Source organism: Solea solea, chromosome 21, assembly GCF_958295425.1.
Source record: "Solea solea chromosome 21, fSolSol10.1, whole genome shotgun sequence".
NCBI lineage: Eukaryota > Metazoa > Chordata > Actinopteri > Pleuronectiformes > Soleidae > Solea > Solea solea.
This window is the reverse complement of record NC_081154.1, coordinates 434,515-443,898: the sequence shown is the minus strand read 5'-3', so window position 1 is coordinate 443,898 and position 9,384 is coordinate 434,515. Positions and strand designations below refer to the sequence as shown.

The following is a 9,384-nucleotide window of genomic DNA, read 5'->3' as shown; positions in this document are numbered from 1 at the left end:
AATCTCGTTCTTAACTTTGAGCTCTAAATGTTTTTGTTCATTTATTTTTGGTCTTAGCTTGGTCTCAGTACACTCTGCTGTTCATGTTGACACGGTCTTGGTCTTGTCTTGGTGTACACCCTGATCGATCATGGTCCGTTAAAGTCTTGTTCATAACTTGGTCGCTGAAGGTTTTGGTCTTGTTTTGATCACGATACAGGTCTTGGTCATGACTTGGTCTCAGTGTATTAAAAAGTGAAGAAAAGGAACAAGAAAAACAGTTTATTTGCTCATTCTTGGATATTAACAATGATAATAATAATAAAGTATTCTGCTGCAGAACTTGGTGATATTTCAGTCACCTTCTTCTCAGCAGACGCCTCTAAATTCTCCTCACTGGACCTTTAAGACGAGCAGCTGCTCTGAAAGGACGCAGTGCAGTGGATCTGGTGTGAACCACCTGCAGCGTGACCCTCCGTTTGAGAATCACTCAGCATCTGTGATGTGAAGATAAAAGACATTTAATCTGAAGAATCAAACGCTGAGATGATGGCGTTTTTTTCTCCCCCCTCGGCGACGGTTGGGACCTTGGAGAAAACAAGGCAGGACAGAAGTTAGCTGAGAGAAACAGACTTTCCCCTGGTGGCTGCGACTGTAGTCATGCAAATCCCAACCCTCTCGTGGGGGGGAAATGTACGATGACTCACACGAGGGATGATTTTCTCTGCTCGACACTTCACTGCAGAGATGTGTTGATTTTTCCGGCTCAGAGCTCGTTTTCTTTACGCTGTTTTTCCTTCCTCGCCGTTTTCCCACAGATCTCCACTGAACCAACTCTGAGGCGTGAGCTCGGCATCACAGGCCTGTAACTCTCTCGTTAGCCGCGACAGAGACTTTGACAGCGTTTAATTGATTAAACTCCGAACGCCTTCGTGGCCGCGCACAGACAGCGTATGGACGGATGGCAGGCGACGGCAGAGCTGAGCCCGACAACAACAAAACAACAACCTCTCAAATGACTCACGAGTGCGAGAGAATATGCCGCTGATTATTATGTAATTATGCTCGTGCCTCCTCCACTGAAGTCTCATCCACTCCGGCTTTCATGCGAATCCTCCCGTCGTCAAAGGCACGTGTGATTCTCCCTAACAACCAGGAAACTTTTCTCTGTTTGATCTGCCAACACTCATGTGTTCATCTGTGCCAGAAGGCTCTTGTTAGCCCGGGTTGTTTATTGGCCTTAGAGGCTCAGTTCTGTGGGGGTGGTGGTGTGGGTGGGAGGGTGAATTTCTCAGCAGCTCATCAGCCGACGAGTGGCTTCTCTATAAATTGTCCTAAATTATGCATGGATTTCTTGGGCAGCAAAAAGGCTCGCTGTCATCAGGAGGTCCCCACTGTCGCTCCGGCGCCGCGACTTTAAACATTAATAATTCCCTCAGGAAGATTTGACGTGTGGTTGTGAAAAGAGAAGGGATTTAATTTAGCGTCTTTGGCGACTGGAGATGATTATTTTGGGCCTAAATTGGGATCTGGACGCAAAATATTTGTAGTTTTATGGTTCGTTAAGACTCAGTCCACGGCGGTTTTTAAGGATCTGTTGCTGCAAAAGTTTCGATCCATGGTTCTCAAACTGTGGCGCGTACACGAGCTTCCTCTGCTTGTACATCAGAATTACTGTTCTAATTGTCGTCAAAGAAATAAGACAACACCACGTCGCCATTGCTACTTGCTACCGACTCTTACTAAACAACCAAATAATATGTAAGGTTTTAAATAAAGTGTCATGTGCCACAAACCTTCATTAGCTGCTATTATGTCTAATTATTGTTTGATAGAATTATTGAGTTTTATCTGCGATCATAATCCCTTCAATTGGAGCTTTTTACGTGTTTGTATACGTGTGAAAATGTGACAATAGAGGGTGGTGGTGGGGGGGGGGGGGGCTATGCCATTCATAGGCGCTGAAAGTTCATAGTCTGATAAAGAAGGAGAAACCTTCTGTGATACTAACTGCTTTGTTTTCCGGCCAAAATAAATCCACATTTGGTAGATGATTGCGGACGACTTGAGGAACGTGAGGACTGGCTTTCTGTGAAAACATGGACTCTGTGGTGAACGAGGACCTTCGTGCTGACACTAAGTCTTATGGAGCTGGAATCTACTCCACACTACTCGGTTTCCCTGGGTTTCCATCAGTGGTATTTCCTGGTACCTGGTGTGTTTTTTTAGTTCCTGCTCTGACGAGGATCCAAGCGAACTGTAGATCAGTTAAACATGCGTTCATCTCCAACAGTTACTCCACTTCACTCTGTACACAAATCAGATTATTCATCTTTTTCTTGAATAATTGAAGGAAGTGAAGTAGGAGCACGAGCTCCAGTGGCGCAATCGGTCAGCGCGCGGTACTTATAAGACAGTAACCTGCAAAGCGATGCCGAGGTTGTGAGTTCGAGTCTCACTTGGAGCAGAGCAGCTTTTGTTTGATATCAATCAATGATAAAAAATATTAGAAACATGACTCAGAGAAACCCAAAACAACTGTGTGTGTGTTTGTGTCGCGTAGAAAACCACGTCATAGCACTTTCACATAGCCGTCGCTATGACGACCACACCCATGTTTAGGAGGCACTATGAAGTCATGAAAAACAACGAGACTGATACCAAAGTGAGTAGAGTTAGAACTACATCATCAGTGCACTCGGACGTTTGCCATCATTTCTTATTATCGCAATGTCATTTATTTGGACACCGGGAAGAACAGCTGATGCTACACAAATGCTAATGAGGCTCTTAATAAACAAAGAAAGAGCAGATTTCCAGCTGCGCAATGTTCTGTTCACTTCTTAAAGACAGATTGAAGTGGACTCCTGAAGGATGTCCTGCGTCTTTGTGTTTGTCCTCTGAAGTTTCTGTGAGTCGATCACAGGATGAGGATGATTTGTTTTTTTTACTAAGTCCACATTTGTCTGTTTCGACTGCTTAACTACACGCAGCCCCAACTCCATTTCACTAATTACGTGACCTCGAAAAGCAATTTGGCTGCAACACTTCAGCTCCAGGTTGGTTGTAAGTGGGTGAAACCTGATGCTAATGTGTTTAGTAGGAGTGTGTTTTCTCACGGACATTAAAGGGCAGGTGTACGTTCACCACATATACTGGATTTCCTCCAACGCATCGATTATTTCCTGGAATTTCTGATGATTAGCCTGGAGCAAAATATGAAATTATGGACATTATCTCAGAGGGCGACCGTGTTCTACATGTGAGAGCTAAATGCTGTTCTGTGGATTCTTCACCATGTCACTTTCACCCTCTGACCAATGAACTGGGATTGCTTTCGACTTGTGCTTGGTAAGCGGTGGTGGGTGAAACCATGTAACACTGGAGCGCTGATGTCATAATAAATGAATAAATACAGTTTCCAACAGCTTTAATCCCATTTTGTTCCATGCAAATCATCAGTTAATCCGCCTTTGCCCAGTGCATACATGTCTAGTCGCGTGTTTCTGTCCAGGATTTGCTTTGTGCATGTTTAAAATTTGCATACTTAAACAAAATTATGTGGAGATTTAAGCTAATCCTGGTGGCTAACAGCAGCATCGCTCATAAATGTTAGCCCATGGCACGTAAACCAAAAATGAAATAAATATTTATCAATTTATCAGTTTGATTTAAAACCAGTATTTTGAGAAATCTTCTTGCGCACTTACCTTCAGGGCCACCGTACAAGAGAGATGGAAGTCTTGGCAACATTGACCTAGTAAAGCGAGACGACTGCAAATGGGTGGAAGTTGAAAACACAAAAGACGTGTTGATGAAAAGTTGCAGAAGTCAAACCAAATCATGACATACTGAACATCCTCTCAGTATCATACAGTATCATAGAGAGAAGATGGAAATCCAACAGTTCACACAATGAGCAAACACTAGGGGCCAGTGGAGAAAAATAACTCACTTTTAACAGGAAGAAATCTCAAGGATCTGCCTTGACCGGTTGCGGTGAAAGGAAAGAGGGAGGAGTTAGAGACAGCAGACAGAGTCCAGGGGCAGTTCTGAATCAGTCGTGATCATTTTGTACTATTACAATAACAGCATTGCAACTAGATCCGGATCCTGCAGCCCAGGAGTCCCAGGTACCTGCAGAGCGAGTATAATAATGAATACTTTTGAGCATAGTTGTTTATCGTATTTTGTTCCGTGTCTTTTGTGTTTTGTTGTCTTCATTATCGTTTGTATATATGTGATATTTCATTTGCTGTTTATATTTTATGTCCAGGGACAGCACATGGACAGAATAAACCAATTTAATAATAGAAGTGAATTCTACTGCTGCAATTTAAGGAGATAAACTCTTCTCGTCTACGCCCACCCCTGCTCTGCTGCTGTATACACAAACACTCCCTCAGTCAGGCTTGACGGAGTGGGTCATTTCTGTCCCCTAAGAACAAACAAAGGCAGAAAAATAACGTCAATGCCAGCAAAAAGTTACACACTGCAGCTTTAACTGTGTAATTAGACACTATAAAAACAAATGAAATGTCCTGATTTTCTGAAAACTGATCTTGTGTCTCGATACTGCGGCAGCCTCCGTATATATCCACGAGATCTTGGATTCATTTTTGTACAATAAGGATAAAAGTCAATAATAAGAAAAACAAATATCTCTGAGGAGTAAACGGTTACTTTTCCTGGCTCCGGCTCTGATCCGTGTCTCTGCAGAGAATCTCTCCACACACATACAGTCCACGGCCAAGCGGAGAGAGAGAGAGTGGGACAATCAGGATTTGATGAAGTGTATAAACAATGGCTTCTCTGTGTCGGCAGCCTGACAGCAGGGGTGACGGCTGGAAAAATGCCACTGTCGAGAATCTTCAGAGGGATTACCAAACACTGCCTAATAAAGAATCTCGGATAATTAGCTTCGTCTGCTGCCGTTGCCAATTGTTATTTATATAATTCCTGACAAGCTTGATTAGCAGTATGCAAATTCCACATAATCCATATGTAGCCGGTGCGTGCCAGGCCGTCTCTGCGAGCTCCTGCTGTCTCTTTGACTCCTGGTTTACGGTTTCTCTCCGAGTGGGCGGATGTGGTTTTTCACGCAGGAGTCGACCTCTCTGTCAAAACTGTTGTGCGATTTTTCACGGCGACGCAAATATCCCGCCAATTAAACCATGATGAACAAATAACCGGTGTTTGCAGTAATCTGAAAGCGCTCATTCATCCGGTTTATGTCTCGTCTGTTTTCAGTCTTCCCCTCTTTCACGTCGGTTTGAGCCTTCAAAGTTTATGATGCATGGCCGAGAGATTTTCTATTAGTCCACACGCGCTTGTAGATTTATCCCACTCAGGTTTTGGAGCAGAGGCGGTTTGTGTGAGAGTAGAGGAGTGTTTTTTCCCCCCACTTTTCTTATTTTTTTCGAGAACGCAGGTCAAGCTGCGACGCCCTGCGCTCACACCCGCGCGCTCAGTGTGTTCACTTTGCTCTGGGAAACCGCGGCTACTGTTTAGGTTCAGCTAAAAGTGACAAACTCCTGCTAACACGTTCACGTAAAAGTTAAATACAAACCGTAGATGCCAGTTACTGTGGAACAAAGGAGAAGAAGAAGATGAACCATGAACAATGAACTCATAGAAGAAAAGAAACATCTGAAGGAATAAGGAGAAGATTGGAGGAAGAAGGATAATGAGAAGAAGACAAAGATCACTTGAGGAAGAAGAAGAACAATGAACAAGAAGAAATGGAAACTGTGATAAACTGTAATGTAATGTAATGTGTGTCCCGGCAAATCTTTAGTCAAAGAATAAACACCATTTACCATAAAGACATATTGAATAGCCACCAGGGGGCGACTCCACTGGCTGTAGAAAGAACTCTGAGATAATGTGATGACAGACCGATGAACAGAATGTCTGTGTAAGTGACGTTTTAGTGATCACCAAAGTCGCTACTGCACTCACCGGTGATTCGAATTAGTCACCAAGTTTGAAGCCTGTCAAGTAAACTGTTGACTGACAGCTATGCGATTAATAGTTAGACCGACATTCTTCAGCCCGGTTGACGATGACGTCCCTGAACATCAACAAATCCCAAATCTGGAGGGTTCAAAACAAGAGTTCAGATTCTTCTGGGTGACGTCACGATTGGTTGGAGCGTTTGTTAAAAACTTGATCCCAGTGACTCCGAATGTGTCCGAATATTTTTTTGCTTTGAAGATTTCTGAAACTGCTGACCTTCACACAGTTTCCAGAAGAGAACCATTCGGCATCAGAGCAGCAGCAGCAGCAGCCGCAGAGGAGGAGGAGGAGGAGGAGCAGGAGGAGGAGAATAGCCAGACAAAGGGCTACAGTGACAGTATCTGTGAACGGTGAACATCTGTGAACGGTGAACTCGTAGAACACCCACAAGACAATCAATTGTCATTTGAGCGTTTGAATGAATCCGCAGCTTATCTGAGTTTTGTTGCTGACCGTGTGCATCCCTTTATCGCCACACTTTACCATCTTCTAATGGCTAATTCCAGTGTACTAAAGCCACCAGCACTGGCCAAGTCATTCTTTTCTCCTGACTCTATTGAAATCTTGAATCTGTACTTCTGTCCCACTGTCGACTCTCGCTCTCACTTTAAAGTTTTAATTAAAACTCACCTACTACACTGAAAAGTAAAATCCTAAAGAAGTCCAAACTTCCTCCTCAGACTTGTTCTGTGCAGATAGTGGACTGAAAGACAGTTTTCTCTTGGCTTTGCTTTGTTGAACTTCACTTTCTAATTTTTCTCCCGTAATAAGTTGTCAGAACACTAACAAAAATGTTCTTTTAGATGTTTAAGACATCATGTTCATGTAGAACATCTACTGTATGTTGTGCACGGCCTGTGTTAGTGGAGGACACGTCTAGAAAGCGTACCAGACCAGGTTTGCATGAATCATGCCAACATCCATCTAATTATTGAGTCCATTGGTGCATTATTTGTGAGGTTTTGTCCACATTGTTCTAGGAATAGTAAGGGGCCGTTTATTTAGCATCTAAAAACATGTGAAAAACACCTGACATGTTTTGAAATCATTTTTGGACGGTTGTGCCCCCGTCAAACCTGGAAGAAATCCATTAAACTGAGATGATAATCCAAACCAAAGCAAGGACATGGATGCCAAATTCCAAAATGGCCGACTTCCTGTTGAGTTGACACCATGGCTTCAATTGACTTTTTGGCAAAACGGGGCAGAAGAATTCACTCATTGAACATTTTTTGATAATTCTACAACCATAAAATCAAAATTAATCCAGGCGGCCTGAGGATTAACCCAATCCCCATCGCTCCCAATTGATAAATGCCCGAATGCTAGGGTTGCGATCCGCTGTGGCGAACCCCTAAAGAGGTAGAAATACTTCTGCCCCCTACTGTTCATGTGCATAATACACATTTTGAATGAGCACAAGTGACACAGCGAATGTAAGAGGCACGAGGCGGCAGCCGTGATAAATACCTCCAGTTAAAAAAACAAGTGCCATCTCCGGCCTCAGACGCCTGATGTGACGCTCAGGCATAATTTCTAATTAGTCCACATCCTTAATCATCTCCACTTCATCTCACTTAAAAGTTGGTCACAGTCTTGTGTAATTTTTCCCCGGCGTCTGAGTGCAAGTGTTTTGGTGGCATCTTAAATTGAAATGCCATGTTTTTAACAAGCTCGACAAAAAAACCACTCCGGAGTTTGAAGAAAGTGTCGCAAATTTCAAAGTGATGAAATGCACGAGTAACCGACGACAACAATGTGTGGACAAATCCAGTTCCAATCCAGTGATACACTGAAGACATGTGACGTCCTCTCTGTGTTTTTTTCTCCGGGAGCTGATTCAGTGGAGCTGATGAGAGTCGGTGGTGGAAAGTGGAGCTGGATTCCACTCAGAGAAAAGGTAGCCCTGGAGATTTAGGAGCAAGAATGTGCTGCATGCATCGTTTGCTTCTTTAATTTAAGGATCCTAACAGGAAGAGTGGTGCTGTATGGCTGAGCGCCTCCATCCCTCATTATAAAATGGCTGCTTGTCTCAGTCCATAGGTTCGGTCCTATTACTTCCAAGACACGGGTTATTATAAAGCTCTGCAACTCACTCGCCACATGGCTGTTGTTTGGGAATGGCTTCTGTTGTCCTGGGATTTTAAAAAAAACTAAAAACTTTATTGTGGAGATGAAGCTCTGAACAATATATAGGTTATTCAATTTATTTTCAGCTTAGAGTTAGCACAAAAACATCATATCCCACTAGATTTGTCAAGAAAACTTGTCGGATATTTCACTTTTTCGCCATCTTTAATTAGCAGCTAATGTAGCCTGATGCTGTGGCATTGGTGTTTAATGTTAGCAGCTAATGTAGCCTGATGCTGTGACATTGGTGTTTAATGTTAGCAGCTAATGTAGCCTGATGCTGTGACATTGGTGTTTAATGTTAGCAGCTAATGTAGCCTGATGCTGTGACATTGGTGTTTAATGTTAGCAGCTAATGTAGCCTGATGCTGTGACATTGGTGTTTAATGTTAGCAGCTAATGTAGCCTGATGCTGTGGCATTGGTGTTTAATGTTAGCAGCTAATGTAGCCTGATGCTGTGGCATTGGTGTTTAATGTTAGCAGCTAATGTAGCCTGATGCTGTGGCATTGGTGTTTAATGTTAGCAGCTAATGTCGCCTGATGCTGTGACATTGGTGTTTAATGTTAGCAGCTAATGTAGCCTAATGCTGTGGCATTGGTATTTAATGTTAGCAGCTAATGTCGCCTGATGCTGTGACATTGGTGTTTAATATTAGCAGCTAATGTAGCCTGATGCTGTGGCATTGGTATTTAATGTTAGCAGCTAATGTAGCCTGATGCTGTGACATTGGTGTTTAATATTAGCAGCTAATGTAGCCTGATGCCGTGACAAGCAGGATCCAGTAAAAGTAAAATGTTTGTGCTACATGTAGCATCAGATAAAAATAAAACTATATTGCTGATTTCTGCAATATCCATTTAAACAAAGTATGATGTTGTGTGTGTGTGTGTGTGTGTGTGTGTGGGAGTGGACCGCCGTCATGTGACAGTGTTAAAGCCTGTGCGTGGGATGTGTGTCAGTATAGCGAGAGGTACCACTCTGCCACATAAACCATCATAAAGTGTCATCCTACAAAATAGCTCATTCCATCATCCTAAATCACCCATGCTTTTCCTCTCACTCCTTCCACTTTCTGCACATAACTTATAAAAGAATCTCTCTGCTGCTGCTGCTGCTGCTGCTTCTGCTGCTGCTGCTGCTGCTGCTGCTGCTGCTCACAAACCGTGCGGCGTGCAGTCGTCGTGAAACTGTTGTATTTTATCATACATTACTGCTGCGGCTCATGCTTCCATGCTTCCCCCTCCACCCTTTGCTT

General features: G+C 43.2%; 1 non-coding gene across 1 annotated transcript; it reads left to right on the top strand.

The window, feature by feature from the left end:
- Nucleotides 1–2,352: 2,352 nt before the first annotated feature.
- trnai-uau (transfer RNA isoleucine (anticodon UAU)) lies at nt 2,353–2,446 on the top strand. Its single transcript has 2 exons — nt 2,353–2,390; nt 2,411–2,446. It is a non-coding gene; the product is annotated as a tRNA-Ile (tRNA).
- The last annotated feature ends 6,938 nt before the right edge of the window (nt 2,447–9,384 follow it).